The following is an 18,216-nucleotide window of genomic DNA, read 5'->3' as shown; positions in this document are numbered from 1 at the left end:
ACTGGGCTTAGGATCTGCATAGGAAACACACACACAAGCACACACCTACCTTTGTTGCCTGCAGATGCCTCCTTGGCTGTCCCCAAACGGTATCAAACCAACACCCACGGGAAGCTGTAAGCATAGAGGACATGCCTGCACCCCATTGGACTTACCTGTGTGGGTTAAATCCGGGTTATTTGACAACCTATGGCGGTGATGGTTCTGCTCAGGCAGAGCAGTGCTGATGCTCCTCATAAAGCTGTCGCTGCTGTGAAGGTTCTAGGTGACATCACAAATCCCTATGGTTACATACACAACAAAGCTGGGTTGTTGTTGTTTACACTCTGCAAGGCCTGTGGAAGTGAGTGACATCATAGCACTGTAGTTCTGAGGGTTCTAGATGGATGCAACAATCTCCTGTTGCTTCTATGAAGGCCATAATAGACGACATCACCAAACAGCTCCATAGTCACATACACAGCAAAGGAGAGATGTTGTTTACACCTAGTGATGTCAGTGGTATTGAGTGACATCACAGCACAGTGCTAAGGCTCCTGGGCCTGGACACAGCAGCGGCTGCAATATCTCAACGGAGAATACGTTTATATATATGTGTGTGTGTGCGCGTATATATATATATATATATATATATATATATATATATATTTCTCCGCCGAAATCACTTTTAAACCCATTTCCACCTTTTTTTCCCTTCTCTTCCTCTTACTTTTTTTTCACGTTTTTTTACGTTTTTCTCCTTTTCGCCTCTTTTCTGGGCGTATTATTCTTCTTTTTCTTCTTTTTTTTCGTCTAATGCATACCCCATCAGTGCAGCAATGCTTATTCAATACCGCCAGCAGATGGAGACACTGGGGGATAATTTTCTAAGGATTTATACTGATTTTTCCTGTCTGAATTTGTCGCACAGAAAGTTGCAGGCCAAATATGTGTGACATTTCTGCGACTTTAGCTTCTAGAGCATTTTTACAACATTATACATAGGTGCTGAATACATAAAAAGCGACTGTTCAGCGACAGACAAGTCGCATCGGCTGAAAGTAGGCCAGAATGTCAGTCCATGTTGGAGCAGGTTTAGATACAGTCTAAAGTATAGATCTCAAAGTCTGTGCACAGAATTTAGCAAGGGCCTCGCACCTTCTGATGCATCAGGTAGGTGCACAATAGCATAGCCTAACCCTCTGTACTTTGGTCTATATTGATGCGGGACATAGACAGCCAGCTGATGACCAATCCATTAGTGCAATGGATGGCTGGAAGCATTTGTCTTTGCCTTTGCAATACCACAGAAGCAATGCATGGTCAATGTACAGCAATGACACACCTGTGTGAACAGCCAGGAGACCCCCCCCCCATGTTATGTTACATAGTTACATAGTTAGTACGGTCGAAAAAAGACATATGTCCATCAAGTTCAACCAGGGAATTAAGGGGTAGGGGTGTGGCGCGATATTGGGGAAGGGATGAGATTTTATATTTCTTCATAAGCATTAATCTTATTTTGTCAATTAGGAACATTCAGCACCCACCCGCTATCAAGGCAGCTGCCTATCATGTCATGCCCTACCTGCACAGGTGTGCTGGCTACTCAAATGATCCAATTAAGGAGGCCATTTAGTCAGCAGCAGCAGAAGTCCTGTGCCTGGACGCTCCAACAGCGGCCAGACACAAGCAGAAGCAGAAGCAGCAGAAGCAGCAGCAGCACCACCTTTTGTTTTTTGGCTGCAGCAGCAGCAGCAAGGCCCACAGGGCTGGCTAGCTGGCTAGCCAGCAAGCAGGTAGCAATGAAAGTAGGAATCTTTCTTTTTAACCCTGTAAGGGGGTGGTGCACTGTACCCGAAGATACTGCCATATCGGGTCAATGCATAGGGCGACGGAAGCAAGCTTCGAAATCGGCCCCCGTTCTCAAAAATCCATTTAATATATGGTCCCCAGATAGGGGACGTATCAGATATTAAACTGATAAGAACAGATACTACACTTGATCTTAGCCAAAAGGCCGAGAAGCGATAACCGTGAAAGGGGCGGGCCCAACAAGGTCCCCTTCATGGGCACTATCACTGCTTGCTGTCAGGGAGGCTGCCAGACAATTTTCCATGCACACTCTGGGCTGGGGGGCAGTCAACCACCAGTACACACAGCAGAACCTAAACCCATACCATTATTGCTAAGCAGCAAGACAGGGGCCCATTGCACTCCCACGGGGCCTTTTTAAATGCAATCCATAACCCGGATTTGCCAGGAACCCTTCTTACTCCTCCTACTTGCATGTGACACTGGGCTTAGGATCTGCATAGGAAACACACACACAAGCACACACCTACCTTTGTTGCCTGCAGATGCCTCCTTGGCTGTCCCCAAACGGTATCAAACCAACACCCATGGGAAGCTGTAAGCATAGAGGACATGCCTGCACCCCATTGGACTTACCTGTGTGGGTTAAATCCGGGTTATTTGACAACCTATGGCGGTGATGGTTCTGCTCAGGCAGAGCAGTGCTGATGCTCCTCATAAAGCTGTCGCTGCTGTGAAGGTTCTAGGTGACATCACAAATCCCTATGGTTACATACACAACAAAGCTGGGTTGTTGTTGTTTACACTCTGCAAGGCCTGTGGAAGTGAGTGACATCATAGCACTGTAGTTCTGAGGGTTCTAGATGGATGCAACAATCTCCTGTTGCTTCTATGAAGGCCATAATAGACGACATCACCAAACAGCTCCATAGTCACATACACAGCAAAGGAGAGATGTTGTTTACACCTAGTGATGTCAGTGGTATTGAGTGACATCACAGCACAGTGCTAAGGCTCCTGGGCCTGGACACAGCAGCGGCTGCAATATCTCAACGGAGAATACGTTTATATATATGTGTGTGTGTGCGCGTATATATATATATATATATATATATATATTTCTCCGCCGAAATCACTTTTAAACCCATTTCCACCTTTTTTTCCCTTCTCTTCCTCTTACTTTTTTTTCACGTTTTTTTACGTTTTTCTCCTTTTCGCCTCTTTTCTGGGCGTATTATTCTTCTTTTTCTTCTTTTTTTTCGTCTAATGCATACCCCATCAGTGCAGCAATGCTTATTCAATACCGCCAGCAGATGGAGACACTGGGGGATAATTTTCTAAGGATTTATACTGATTTTTCCTGTCTGAATTTGTCGCACAGAAAGTTGCAGGCCAAATATGTGTGACATTTCTGCGACTTTAGCTTCTAGAGCATTTTTACAACATTATACATAGGTGCTGAATACATAAAAAGCGACTGTTCAGCGACAGACAAGTCGCATCGGCTGAAAGTAGGCCAGAATGTCAGTCCATGTTGGAGCAGGTTTAGATACAGTCTAAAGTATAGATCTCAAAGTCTGTGCACAGAATTTAGCAAGGGCCTCGCACCTTCTGATGCATCAGGTAGGTGCACAATAGCATAGCCTAACCCTCTGTACTTTGGTCTATATTGATGCGGGACATAGACAGCCAGCTGATGACCAATCCATTAGTGCAATGGATGGCTGGAAGCATTTGTCTTTGCCTTTGCAATACCACAGAAGCAATGCATGGTCAATGTACAGCAATGACACACCTGTGTGAACAGCCAGGAGACCCCCCCCATGTTATGTTACATAGTTACATAGTTAGTACGGTCGAAAAAAGACATATGTCCATCAAGTTCAACCAGGGAATTAAGGGGTAGGGGTGTGGCGCGATATTGGGGAAGGGATGAGATTTTATATTTCTTCATAAGCATTAATCTTATTTTGTCAATTAGGAACATTCAGCACCCACCCGCTATCAAGGCAGCTGCCTATCATGTCATGCCCTACCTGCACAGGTGTGCTGGCTACTCAAATGATCCAATTAAGGAGGCCATTTAGTCAGCAGCAGCAGAAGTCCTGTGCCTGGACGCTCCAACAGCGGCCAGACACAAGCAGAAGCAGAAGCAGCAGAAGCAGCAGCAGCACCACCTTTTGTTTTTTGGCTGCAGCAGCAGCAGCAAGGCCCACAGGGCTGGCTAGCTGGCTAGCCAGCAAGCAGGTAGCAATGAAAGTAGGAATCTTTCTTTTTAACCCTGTAAGGGGGTGGTGCACTGTACCCGAAGATACTGCCATATCGGGTCAATGCATAGGGCGACGGAAGCAAGCTTCGAAATCGGCCCCCGTTCTCAAAAATCCATTTAATATATGGTCCCCAGATAGGGGACGTATCAGATATTAAACTGATAAGAACAGATACTACACTTGATCTTAGCCAAAAGGCCGAGAAGCGATAACCGCGAAAGGGGCGGGCCCAACAAGGTCCCCTTCATGGGCACTATCACTGCTTGCTGTCAGGGAGGCTGCCAGACAATTTTCCATGCACACTCTGGGCTGGGGGGCAGTCAACCACCAGTACACACAGCAGAACCTAAACCCATACCATTATTGCTAAGCAGCAAGACAGGGGCCCATTGCACTCCCACGGGGCCTTTTTAAATGCAATCCATAACCCGGATTTGCCAGGAACCCTTCTTACTCCTCCTACTTGCATGTGACACTGGGCTTAGGATCTGCATAGGAAACACACACACAAGCACACACCTACCTTTGTTGCCTGCAGATGCCTCCTTGGCTGTCCCCAAACGGTATCAAACCAACACCCACGGGAAGCTGTAAGCATAGAGGACATGCCTGCACCCCATTGGACTTACCTGTGTGGGTTAAATCCGGGTTATTTGACAACCTATGGCGGTGATGGTTCTGCTCAGGCAGAGCAGTGCTGATGCTCCTCATAAAGCTGTCGCTGCTGTGAAGGTTCTAGGTGACATCACAAATCCCTATGGTTACATACACAACAAAGCTGGGTTGTTGTTGTTTACACTCTGCAAGGCCTGTGGAAGTGAGTGACATCATAGCACTGTAGTTCTGAGGGTTCTAGATGGATGCAACAATCTCCTGTTGCTTCTATGAAGGCCATAATAGACGACATCACCAAACAGCTCCATAGTCACATACACAGCAAAGGAGAGATGTTGTTTACACCTAGTGATGTCAGTGGTATTGAGTGACATCACAGCACAGTGCTAAGGCTCCTGGGCCTGGACACAGCAGCGGCTGCAATATCTCAACGGAGAATACGTTTATATATATGTGTGTGTGTGCGCGTATATATATATATATATATATATATATATATATATATATATATATTTCTCCGCCGAAATCACTTTTAAACCCATTTCCACCTTTTTTTCCCTTCTCTTCCTCTTACTTTTTTTTCACGTTTTTTTACGTTTTTCTCCTTTTCGCCTCTTTTCTGGGCGTATTATTCTTCTTTTTCTTCTTTTTTTTCGTCTAATGCATACCCCATCAGTGCAGCAATGCTTATTCAATACCGCCAGCAGATGGAGACACTGGGGGATAATTTTCTAAGGATTTATACTGATTTTTCCTGTCTGAATTTGTCGCACAGAAAGTTGCAGGCCAAATATGTGTGACATTTCTGCGACTTTAGCTTCTAGAGCATTTTTACAACATTATACATAGGTGCTGAATACATAAAAAGCGACTGTTCAGCGACAGACAAGTCGCATCGGCTGAAAGTAGGCCAGAATGTCAGTCCATGTTGGAGCAGGTTTAGATACAGTCTAAAGTATAGATCTCAAAGTCTGTGCACAGAATTTAGCAAGGGCCTCGCACCTTCTGATGCATCAGGTAGGTGCACAATAGCATAGCCTAACCCTCTGTACTTTGGTCTATATTGATGCGGGACATAGACAGCCAGCTGATGACCAATCCATTAGTGCAATGGATGGCTGGAAGCATTTGTCTTTGCCTTTGCAATACCACAGAAGCAATGCATGGTCAATGTACAGCAATGACACACCTGTGTGAACAGCCAGGAGACCCCCCCCATGTTATGTTACATAGTTACATAGTTAGTACGGTCGAAAAAAGACATATGTCCATCAAGTTCAACCAGGGAATTAAGGGGTAGGGGTGTGGCGCGATATTGGGGAAGGGATGAGATTTTATATTTCTTCATAAGCATTAATCTTATTTTGTCAATTAGGAACATTCAGCACCCACCCGCTATCAAGGCAGCTGCCTATCATGTCATGCCCTACCTGCACAGGTGTGCTGGCTACTCAAATGATCCAATTAAGGAGGCCATTTAGTCAGCAGCAGCAGAAGTCCTGTGCCTGGACGCTCCAACAGCGGCCAGACACAAGCAGAAGCAGAAGCAGCAGAAGCAGCAGCAGCACCACCTTTTGTTTTTTGGCTGCAGCAGCAGCAGCAAGGCCCACAGGGCTGGCTAGCTGGCTAGCCAGCAAGCAGGTAGCAATGAAAGTAGGAATCTTTCTTTTTAACCCTGTAAGGGGGTGGTGCACTGTACCCGAAGATACTGCCATATCGGGTCAATGCATAGGGCGACGGAAGCAAGCTTTGAAATCGGCCCCCGTTCTCAAAAATCCATTTAATATATGGTCCCCAGATAGGGGACGTATCAGATATTAAACTGATAAGAACAGATACTACACTTGATCTTAGCCAAAAGGCCGAGAAGCGATAACCGTGAAAGGGGCGGGCCCAACAAGGTCCCCTTCATGGGCACTATCACTGCTTGCTGTCAGGGAGGCTGCCAGACAATTTTCCATGCACACTCTGGGCTGGGGGGCAGTCAACCACCAGTACACACAGCAGAACCTAAACCCATACCATTATTGCTAAGCAGCAAGACAGGGGCCCATTGCACTCCCACGGGGCCTTTTTAAATGCAATCCATAACCCGGATTTGCCAGGAACCCTTCTTACTCCTCCTACTTGCATGTGACACTGGGCTTAGGATCTGCATAGGAAACACACACACAAGCACACACCTACCTTTGTTGCCTGCAGATGCCTCCTTGGCTGTCCCCAAACGGTATCAAACCAACACCCACGGGAAGCTGTAAGCATAGAGGACATGCCTGCACCCCATTGGACTTACCTGTGTGGGTTAAATCCGGGTTATTTGACAACCTATGGCGGTGATGGTTCTGCTCAGGCAGAGCAGTGCTGATGCTCCTCATAAAGCTGTCGCTGCTGTGAAGGTTCTAGGTGACATCACAAATCCCTATGGTTACATACACAACAAAGCTGGGTTGTTGTTGTTTACACTCTGCAAGGCCTGTGGAAGTGAGTGACATCATAGCACTGTAGTTCTGAGGGTTCTAGATGGATGCAACAATCTCCTGTTGCTTCTATGAAGGCCATAATAGACGACATCACCAAACAGCTCCATAGTCACATACACAGCAAAGGAGAGATGTTGTTTACACCTAGTGATGTCAGTGGTATTGAGTGACATCACAGCACAGTGCTAAGGCTCCTGGGCCTGGACACAGCAGCGGCTGCAATATCTCAACGGAGAATACGTTTATATATATGTGTGTGTGTGCGCGTATATATATATATATATATATATATATATATATATATATATATATATATTTCTCCGCCGAAATCACTTTTAAACCCATTTCCACCTTTTTTTCCCTTCTCTTCCTCTTACTTTTTTTTCACGTTTTTTTACGTTTTTCTCCTTTTCGCCTCTTTTCTGGGCGTATTATTCTTCTTTTTCTTCTTTTTTTTCGTCTAATGCATACCCCATCAGTGCAGCAATGCTTATTCAATACCGCCAGCAGATGGAGACACTGGGGGATAATTTTCTAAGGATTTATACTGATTTTTCCTGTCTGAATTTGTCGCACAGAAAGTTGCAGGCCAAATATGTGTGACATTTCTGCGACTTTAGCTTCTAGAGCATTTTTACAACATTATACATAGGTGCTGAATACATAAAAAGCGACTGTTCAGCGACAGACAAGTCGCATCGGCTGAAAGTAGGCCAGAATGTCAGTCCATGTTGGAGCAGGTTTAGATACAGTCTAAAGTATAGATCTCAAAGTCTGTGCACAGAATTTAGCAAGGGCCTCGCACCTTCTGATGCATCAGGTAGGTGCACAATAGCATAGCCTAACCCTCTGTACTTTGGTCTATATTGATGCGGGACATAGACAGCCAGCTGATGACCAATCCATTAGTGCAATGGATGGCTGGAAGCATTTGTCTTTGCCTTTGCAATACCACAGAAGCAATGCATGGTCAATGTACAGCAATGACACACCTGTGTGAACAGCCAGGAGACCCCCCCCATGTTATGTTACATAGTTACATAGTTAGTACGGTCGAAAAAAGACATATGTCCATCAAGTTCAACCAGGGAATTAAGGGGTAGGGGTGTGGCGCGATATTGGGGAAGGGATGAGATTTTATATTTCTTCATAAGCATTAATCTTATTTTGTCAATTAGGAACATTCAGCACCCACCCGCTATCAAGGCAGCTGCCTATCATGTCATGCCCTACCTGCACAGGTGTGCTGGCTACTCAAATGATCCAATTAAGGAGGCCATTTAGTCAGCAGCAGCAGAAGTCCTGTGCCTGGACGCTCCAACAGCGGCCAGACACAAGCAGAAGCAGAAGCAGCAGAAGCAGCAGCAGCACCACCTTTTGTTTTTTGGCTGCAGCAGCAGCAGCAAGGCCCACAGGGCTGGCTAGCTGGCTAGCCAGCAAGCAGGTAGCAATGAAAGTAGGAATCTTTCTTTTTAACCCTGTAAGGGGGTGGTGCACTGTACCCGAAGATACTGCCATATCGGGTCAATGCATAGGGCGACGGAAGCAAGCTTCGAAATCGGCCCCCGTTCTCAAAAATCCATTTAATATATGGTCCCCAGATAGGGGACGTATCAGATATTAAACTGATAAGAACAGATACTACACTTGATCTTAGCCAAAAGGCCGAGAAGCGATAACCGTGAAAGGGGCGGGCCCAACAAGGTCCCCTTCATGGGCACTATCACTGCTTGCTGTCAGGGAGGCTGCCAGACAATTTTCCATGCACACTCTGGGCTGGGGGGCAGTCAACCACCAGTACACACAGCAGAACCTAAACCCATACCATTATTGCTAAGCAGCAAGACAGGGGCCCATTGCACTCCCACGGGGCCTTTTTAAATGCAATCCATAACCCGGATTTGCCAGGAACCCTTCTTACTCCTCCTACTTGCATGTGACACTGGGCTTAGGATCTGCATAGGAAACACACACACAAGCACACACCTACCTTTGTTGCCTGCAGATGCCTCCTTGGCTGTCCCCAAACGGTATCAAACCAACACCCACGGGAAGCTGTAAGCATAGAGGACATGCCTGCACCCCATTGGACTTACCTGTGTGGGTTAAATCCGGGTTATTTGACAACCTATGGCGGTGATGGTTCTGCTCAGGCAGAGCAGTGCTGATGCTCCTCATAAAGCTGTCGCTGCTGTGAAGGTTCTAGGTGACATCACAAATCCCTATGGTTACATACACAACAAAGCTGGGTTGTTGTTGTTTACACTCTGCAAGGCCTGTGGAAGTGAGTGACATCATAGCACTGTAGTTCTGAGGGTTCTAGATGGATGCAACAATCTCCTGTTGCTTCTATGAAGGCCATAATAGACGACATCACCAAACAGCTCCATAGTCACATACACAGCAAAGGAGAGATGTTGTTTACACCTAGTGATGTCAGTGGTATTGAGTGACATCACAGCACAGTGCTAAGGCTCCTGGGCCTGGACACAGCAGCGGCTGCAATATCTCAACGGAGAATACGTTTATATATATGTGTGTGTGTGCGCGTATATATATATATATATATATATATATTTCTCCGCCGAAATCACTTTTAAACCCATTTCCACCTTTTTTTCCCTTCTCTTCCTCTTACTTTTTTTTCACGTTTTTTTACGTTTTTCTCCTTTTCGCCTCTTTTCTGGGCGTATTATTCTTCTTTTTCTTCTTTTTTTTCGTCTAATGCATACCCCATCAGTGCAGCAATGCTTATTCAATACCGCCAGCAGATGGAGACACTGGGGGATAATTTTCTAAGGATTTATACTGATTTTTCCTGTCTGAATTTGTCGCACAGAAAGTTGCAGGCCAAATATGTGTGACATTTCTGCGACTTTAGCTTCTAGAGCATTTTTACAACATTATACATAGGTGCTGAATACATAAAAAGCGACTGTTCAGCGACAGACAAGTCGCATCGGCTGAAAGTAGGCCAGAATGTCAGTCCATGTTGGAGCAGGTTTAGATACAGTCTAAAGTATAGATCTCAAAGTCTGTGCACAGAATTTAGCAAGGGCCTCGCACCTTCTGATGCATCAGGTAGGTGCACAATAGCATAGCCTAACCCTCTGTACTTTGGTCTATATTGATGCGGGACATAGACAGCCAGCTGATGACCAATCCATTAGTGCAATGGATGGCTGGAAGCATTTGTCTTTGCCTTTGCAATACCACAGAAGCAATGCATGGTCAATGTACAGCAATGACACACCTGTGTGAACAGCCAGGAGACCCCCCCCCATGTTATGTTACATAGTTACATAGTTAGTACGGTCGAAAAAAGACATATGTCCATCAAGTTCAACCAGGGAATTAAGGGGTAGGGGTGTGGCGCGATATTGGGGAAGGGATGAGATTTTATATTTCTTCATAAGCATTAATCTTATTTTGTCAATTAGGAACATTCAGCACCCACCCGCTATCAAGGCAGCTGCCTATCATGTCATGCCCTACCTGCACAGGTGTGCTGGCTACTCAAATGATCCAATTAAGGAGGCCATTTAGTCAGCAGCAGCAGAAGTCCTGTGCCTGGACGCTCCAACAGCGGCCAGACACAAGCAGAAGCAGAAGCAGCAGAAGCAGCAGCAGCACCACCTTTTGTTTTTTGGCTGCAGCAGCAGCAGCAAGGCCCACAGGGCTGGCTAGCTGGCTAGCCAGCAAGCAGGTAGCAATGAAAGTAGGAATCTTTCTTTTTAACCCTGTAAGGGGGTGGTGCACTGTACCCGAAGATACTGCCATATCGGGTCAATGCATAGGGCGACGGAAGCAAGCTTCGAAATCGGCCCCCGTTCTCAAAAATCCATTTAATATATGGTCCCCAGATAGGGGACGTATCAGATATTAAACTGATAAGAACAGATACTACACTTGATCTTAGCCAAAAGGCCGAGAAGCGATAACCGTGAAAGGGGCGGGCCCAACAAGGTCCCCTTCATGGGCACTATCACTGCTTGCTGTCAGGGAGGCTGCCAGACAATTTTCCATGCACACTCTGGGCTGGGGGGCAGTCAACCACCAGTACACACAGCAGAACCTAAACCCATACCATTATTGCTAAGCAGCAAGACAGGGGCCCATTGCACTCCCACGGGGCCTTTTTAAATGCAATCCATAACCCGGATTTGCCAGGAACCCTTCTTACTCCTCCTACTTGCATGTGACACTGGGCTTAGGATCTGCATAGGAAACACACACACAAGCACACACCTACCTTTGTTGCCTGCAGATGCCTCCTTGGCTGTCCCCAAACGGTATCAAACCAACACCCACGGGAAGCTGTAAGCATAGAGGACATGCCTGCACCCCATTGGACTTACCTGTGTGGGTTAAATCCGGGTTATTTGACAACCTATGGCGGTGATGGTTCTGCTCAGGCAGAGCAGTGCTGATGCTCCTCATAAAGCTGTCGCTGCTGTGAAGGTTCTAGGTGACATCACAAATCCCTATGGTTACATACACAACAAAGCTGGGTTGTTGTTGTTTACACTCTGCAAGGCCTGTGGAAGTGAGTGACATCATAGCACTGTAGTTCTGAGGGTTCTAGATGGATGCAACAATCTCCTGTTGCTTCTATGAAGGCCATAATAGACGACATCACCAAACAGCTCCATAGTCACATACACAGCAAAGGAGAGATGTTGTTTACACCTAGTGATGTCAGTGGTATTGAGTGACATCACAGCACAGTGCTAAGGCTCCTGGGCCTGGACACAGCAGCGGCTGCAATATCTCAACGGAGAATACGTTTATATATATGTGTGTGTGTGCGCGTATATATATATATATATATATATATATATATATATATATATATATATTTCTCCGCCGAAATCACTTTTAAACCCATTTCCACCTTTTTTTCCCTTCTCTTCCTCTTACTTTTTTTTCACGTTTTTTTACGTTTTTCTCCTTTTCGCCTCTTTTCTGGGCGTATTATTCTTCTTTTTCTTCTTTTTTTTCGTCTAATGCATACCCCATCAGTGCAGCAATGCTTATTCAATACCGCCAGCAGATGGAGACACTGGGGGATAATTTTCTAAGGATTTATACTGATTTTTCCTGTCTGAATTTGTCGCACAGAAAGTTGCAGGCCAAATATGTGTGACATTTCTGCGACTTTAGCTTCTAGAGCATTTTTACAACATTATACATAGGTGCTGAATACATAAAAAGCGACTGTTCAGCGACAGACAAGTCGCATCGGCTGAAAGTAGGCCAGAATGTCAGTCCATGTTGGAGCAGGTTTAGATACAGTCTAAAGTATAGATCTCAAAGTCTGTGCACAGAATTTAGCAAGGGCCTCGCACCTTCTGATGCATCAGGTAGGTGCACAATAGCATAGCCTAACCCTCTGTACTTTGGTCTATATTGATGCGGGACATAGACAGCCAGCTGATGACCAATCCATTAGTGCAATGGATGGCTGGAAGCATTTGTCTTTGCCTTTGCAATACCACAGAAGCAATGCATGGTCAATGTACAGCAATGACACACCTGTGTGAACAGCCAGGAGACCCCCCCCATGTTATGTTACATAGTTACATAGTTAGTACGGTCGAAAAAAGACATATGTCCATCAAGTTCAACCAGGGAATTAAGGGGTAGGGGTGTGGCGCGATATTGGGGAAGGGATGAGATTTTATATTTCTTCATAAGCATTAATCTTATTTTGTCAATTAGGAACATTCAGCACCCACCCGCTATCAAGGCAGCTGCCTATCATGTCATGCCCTACCTGCACAGGTGTGCTGGCTACTCAAATGATCCAATTAAGGAGGCCATTTAGTCAGCAGCAGCAGAAGTCCTGTGCCTGGACGCTCCAACAGCGGCCAGACACAAGCAGAAGCAGAAGCAGCAGAAGCAGCAGCAGCACCACCTTTTGTTTTTTGGCTGCAGCAGCAGCAGCAAGGCCCACAGGGCTGGCTAGCTGGCTAGCCAGCAAGCAGGTAGCAATGAAAGTAGGAATCTTTCTTTTTAACCCTGTAAGGGGGTGGTGCACTGTACCCGAAGATACTGCCATATCGGGTCAATGCATAGGGCGACGGAAGCAAGCTTCGAAATCGGCCCCCGTTCTCAAAAATCCATTTAATATATGGTCCCCAGATAGGGGACGTATCAGATATTAAACTGATAAGAACAGATACTACACTTGATCTTAGCCAAAAGGCCGAGAAGCGATAACCGTGAAAGGGGCGGGCCCAACAAGGTCCCCTTCATGGGCACTATCACTGCTTGCTGTCAGGGAGGCTGCCAGACAATTTTCCATGCACACTCTGGGCTGGGGGGCAGTCAACCACCAGTACACACAGCAGAACCTAAACCCATACCATTATTGCTAAGCAGCAAGACAGGGGCCCATTGCACTCCCACGGGGCCTTTTTAAATGCAATCCATAACCCGGATTTGCCAGGAACCCTTCTTACTCCTCCTACTTGCATGTGACACTGGGCTTAGGATCTGCATAGGAAACACACACACAAGCACACACCTACCTTTGTTGCCTGCAGATGCCTCCTTGGCTGTCCCCAAACGGTATCAAACCAACACCCACGGGAAGCTGTAAGCATAGAGGACATGCCTGCACCCCATTGGACTTACCTGTGTGGGTTAAATCCGGGTTATTTGACAACCTATGGCGGTGATGGTTCTGCTCAGGCAGAGCAGTGCTGATGCTCCTCATAAAGCTGTCGCTGCTGTGAAGGTTCTAGGTGACATCACAAATCCCTATGGTTACATACACAACAAAGCTGGGTTGTTGTTGTTTACACTCTGCAAGGCCTGTGGAAGTGAGTGACATCATAGCACTGTAGTTCTGAGGGTTCTAGATGGATGCAACAATCTCCTGTTGCTTCTATGAAGGCCATAATAGACGACATCACCAAACAGCTCCATAGTCACATACACAGCAAAGGAGAGATGTTGTTTACACCTAGTGATGTCAGTGGTATTGAGTGACATCACAGCACAGTGCTAAGGCTCCTGGGCCTGGACACAGCAGCGGCTGCAATATCTCAACGGAGAATACGTTTATATATATGTGTGTGTGTGCGCGTATATATATATATATATATATATATATATATATATTTCTCCGCCGAAATCACTTTTAAACCCATTTCCACCTTTTTTTCCCTTCTCTTCCTCTTACTTTTTTTTCACGTTTTTTTACGTTTTTCTCCTTTTCGCCTCTTTTCTGGGCGTATTATTCTTCTTTTTCTTCTTTTTTTTCGTCTAATGCATACCCCATCAGTGCAGCAATGCTTATTCAATACCGCCAGCAGATGGAGACACTGGGGGATAATTTTCTAAGGATTTATACTGATTTTTCCTGTCTGAATTTGTCGCACAGAAAGTTGCAGGCCAAATATGTGTGACATTTCTGCGACTTTAGCTTCTAGAGCATTTTTACAACATTATACATAGGTGCTGAATACATAAAAAGCGACTGTTCAGCGACAGACAAGTCGCATCGGCTGAAAGTAGGCCAGAATGTCAGTCCATGTTGGAGCAGGTTTAGATACAGTCTAAAGTATAGATCTCAAAGTCTGTGCACAGAATTTAGCAAGGGCCTCGCACCTTCTGATGCATCAGGTAGGTGCACAATAGCATAGCCTAACCCTCTGTACTTTGGTCTATATTGATGCGGGACATAGACAGCCAGCTGATGACCAATCCATTAGTGCAATGGATGGCTGGAAGCATTTGTCTTTGCCTTTGCAATACCACAGAAGCAATGCATGGTCAATGTACAGCAATGACACACCTGTGTGAACAGCCAGGAGACCCCCCCCATGTTATGTTACATAGTTACATAGTTAGTACGGTCGAAAAAAGACATATGTCCATCAAGTTCAACCAGGGAATTAAGGGGTAGGGGTGTGGCGCGATATTGGGGAAGGGATGAGATTTTATATTTCTTCATAAGCATTAATCTTATTTTGTCAATTAGGAACATTCAGCACCCACCCGCTATCAAGGCAGCTGCCTATCATGTCATGCCCTACCTGCACAGGTGTGCTGGCTACTCAAATGATCCAATTAAGGAGGCCATTTAGTCAGCAGCAGCAGAAGTCCTGTGCCTGGACGCTCCAACAGCGGCCAGACACAAGCAGAAGCAGAAGCAGCAGCAGCACCACCTTTTGTTTTTTGGCTGCAGCAGCAGCAGCAAGGCCCACAGGGCTGGCTAGCTGGCTAGCCAGCAAGCAGGTAGCAATGAAAGTAGGAATCTTTCTTTTTAACCCTGTAAGGGGGTGGTGCACTGTACCCGAAGATACTGCCATATCGGGTCAATGCATAGGGCGACGGAAGCAAGCTTCGAAATCGGCCCCCGTTCTCAAAAATCCATTTAATATATGGTCCCCAGATAGGGGACGTATCAGATATTAAACTGATAAGAACAGATACTACACTTGATCTTAGCCAAAAGGCCGAGAAGCGATAACCGCGAAAGGGGCGGGCCCAACAAGGTCCCCTTCATGGGCACTATCACTGCTTGCTGTCAGGGAGGCTGCCAGACAATTTTCCATGCACACTCTGGGCTGGGGGGCAGTCAACCACCAGTACACACAGCAGAACCTAAACCCATACCATTATTGCTAAGCAGCAAGACAGGGGCCCATTGCACTCCCACGGGGCCTTTTTAAATGCAATCCATAACCCGGATTTGCCAGGAACCCTTCTTACTCCTCCTACTTGCATGTGACACTGGGCTTAGGATCTGCATAGGAAACACACACACAAGCACACACCTACCTTTGTTGCCTGCAGATGCCTCCTTGGCTGTCCCCAAACGGTATCAAACCAACACCCACGGGAAGCTGTAAGCATAGAGGACATGCCTGCACCCCATTGGACTTACCTGTGTGGGTTAAATCCGGGTTATTTGACAACCTATGGCGGTGATGGTTCTGCTCAGGCAGAGCAGTGCTGATGCTCCTCATAAAGCTGTCGCTGCTGTGAAGGTTCTAGGTGACATCACAAATCCCTATGGTTACATACACAACAAAGCTGGGTTGTTGTTGTTTACACTCTGCAAGGCCTGTGGAAGTGAGTGACATCATAGCACTGTAGTTCTGAGGGTTCTAGATGGATGCAACAATCTCCTGTTGCTTCTATGAAGGCCATAATAGACGACATCACCAAACAGCTCCATAGTCACATACACAGCAAAGGAGAGATGTTGTTTACACCTAGTGATGTCAGTGGTATTGAGTGACATCACAGCACAGTGCTAAGGCTCCTGGGCCTGGACACAGCAGCGGCTGCAATATCTCAACGGAGAATACGTTTATATATATGTGTGTGTGTGCGCGTATATATATATATATATATATATATATATATATATATATATATATATTTCTCCGCCGAAATCACTTTTAAACCCATTTCCACCTTTTTTTCCCTTCTCTTCCTCTTACTTTTTTTTCACGTTTTTTTACGTTTTTCTCCTTTTCGCCTCTTTTCTGGGCGTATTATTCTTCTTTTTCTTCTTTTTTTTCGTCTAATGCATACCCCATCAGTGCAGCAATGCTTATTCAATACCGCCAGCAGATGGAGACACTGGGGGATAATTTTCTAAGGATTTATACTGATTTTTCCTGTCTGAATTTGTCGCACAGAAAGTTGCAGGCCAAATATGTGTGACATTTCTGCGACTTTAGCTTCTAGAGCATTTTTACAACATTATACATAGGTGCTGAATACATAAAAAGCGACTGTTCAGCGACAGACAAGTCGCATCGGCTGAAAGTAGGCCAGAATGTCAGTCCATGTTGGAGCAGGTTTAGATACAGTCTAAAGTATAGATCTCAAAGTCTGTGCACAGAATTTAGCAAGGGCCTCGCACCTTCTGATGCATCAGGTAGGTGCACAATAGCATAGCCTAACCCTCTGTACTTTGGTCTATATTGATGCGGGACATAGACAGCCAGCTGATGACCAATCCATTAGTGCAATGGATGGCTGGAAGCATTTGTCTTTGCCTTTGCAATACCACAGAAGCAATGCATGGTCAATGTACAGCAATGACACACCTGTGTGAACAGCCAGGAGACCCCCCCCATGTTATGTTACATAGTTACATAGTTAGTACGGTCGAAAAAAGACATATGTCCATCAAGTTCAACCAGGGAATTAAGGGGTAGGGGTGTGGCGCGATATTGGGGAAGGGATGAGATTTTATATTTCTTCATAAGCATTAATCTTATTTTGTCAATTAGGAACATTCAGCACCCACCCGCTATCAAGGCAGCTGCCTATCATGTCATGCCCTACCTGCACAGGTGTGCTGGCTACTCAAATGATCCAATTAAGGAGGCCATTTAGTCAGCAGCAGCAGAAGTCCTGTGCCTGGACGCTCCAACAGCGGCCAGACACAAGCAGAAGCAGAAGCAGCAGAAGCAGCAGCAGCACCACCTTTTGTTTTTTGGCTGCAGCAGCAGCAGCAAGGCCCACAGGGCTGGCTAGCTGGCTAGCCAGCAAGCAGGTAGCAATGAAAGTAGGAATCTTTCTTTTTAACCCTGTAAGGGGGTGGTGCACTGTACCCGAAGATACTGCCATATCGGGTCAATGCATAGGGCGACGGAAGCAAGCTTCGAAATCGGCCCCCGTTCTCAAAAATCCATTTAATATATGGTCCCCAGATAGGGGACGTATCAGATATTAAACTGATAAGAACAGATACTACACTTGATCTTAGCCAAAAGGCCGAGAAGCGATAACCGTGAAAGGGGCGGGCCCAACAAGGTCCCCTTCATGGGCACTATCACTGCTTGCTGTCAGGGAGGCTGCCAGACAATTTTCCATGCACACTCTGGGCTGGGGGGCAGTCAACCACCAGTACACACAGCAGAACCTAAACCCATACCATTATTGCTAAGCAGCAAGACAGGGGCCCATTGCACTCCCACGGGGCCTTTTTAAATGCAATCCATAACCCGGATTTGCCAGGAACCCTTCTTACTCCTCCTACTTGCATGTGACACTGGGCTTAGGATCTGCATAGGAAACACACA

General features: G+C 46.0%; 8 non-coding genes across 8 annotated transcripts; all 8 read right to left on the bottom strand.

The window, feature by feature from the left end:
- Window positions 1-1,820: 1,820 nt before the first annotated feature.
- On the bottom strand, window positions 1,821-2,011 carry LOC130311457 (U2 spliceosomal RNA). The gene has a single exon (XR_008859802.1). It is a non-coding gene; the product is annotated as a U2 spliceosomal RNA (small nuclear RNA).
- A 2,072-nt stretch (window positions 2,012-4,083) lies between these two features.
- Window positions 4,084-4,274, bottom strand: LOC130311456 (U2 spliceosomal RNA). The gene has a single exon (XR_008859800.1). It is a non-coding gene; the product is annotated as a U2 spliceosomal RNA (small nuclear RNA).
- A 2,088-nt stretch (window positions 4,275-6,362) lies between these two features.
- On the bottom strand, window positions 6,363-6,553 carry LOC130311484 (U2 spliceosomal RNA). The gene has a single exon (XR_008859828.1). It is a non-coding gene; the product is annotated as a U2 spliceosomal RNA (small nuclear RNA).
- Window positions 6,554-8,645: 2,092 nt separating this feature from the next.
- LOC130311489 (U2 spliceosomal RNA) lies at window positions 8,646-8,836 on the bottom strand. Its single transcript, XR_008859831.1, has one exon. It is a non-coding gene; the product is annotated as a U2 spliceosomal RNA (small nuclear RNA).
- A 2,071-nt stretch (window positions 8,837-10,907) lies between these two features.
- Window positions 10,908-11,098, bottom strand: LOC130311488 (U2 spliceosomal RNA). Its single transcript, XR_008859830.1, has one exon. It is a non-coding gene; the product is annotated as a U2 spliceosomal RNA (small nuclear RNA).
- A 2,090-nt stretch (window positions 11,099-13,188) lies between these two features.
- On the bottom strand, window positions 13,189-13,379 carry LOC130311478 (U2 spliceosomal RNA). Its single transcript, XR_008859822.1, has one exon. It is a non-coding gene; the product is annotated as a U2 spliceosomal RNA (small nuclear RNA).
- Window positions 13,380-15,448: 2,069 nt separating this feature from the next.
- On the bottom strand, window positions 15,449-15,639 carry LOC130311467 (U2 spliceosomal RNA). Its single transcript, XR_008859811.1, has one exon. It is a non-coding gene; the product is annotated as a U2 spliceosomal RNA (small nuclear RNA).
- A 2,090-nt stretch (window positions 15,640-17,729) lies between these two features.
- Window positions 17,730-17,920, bottom strand: LOC130311455 (U2 spliceosomal RNA). Its single transcript, XR_008859799.1, has one exon. It is a non-coding gene; the product is annotated as a U2 spliceosomal RNA (small nuclear RNA).
- Window positions 17,921-18,216: the final 296 nt, after the last annotated feature.

This window comes from Hyla sarda, unplaced genomic scaffold, assembly GCF_029499605.1.
Source record: "Hyla sarda isolate aHylSar1 unplaced genomic scaffold, aHylSar1.hap1 scaffold_1638, whole genome shotgun sequence".
NCBI classification, from domain to species: Eukaryota; Metazoa; Chordata; class Amphibia; order Anura; family Hylidae; genus Hyla; species Hyla sarda.
Note: the sequence above shows the minus strand (reverse complement) of the source record. Positions and strands in the feature narration are given on the sequence as shown.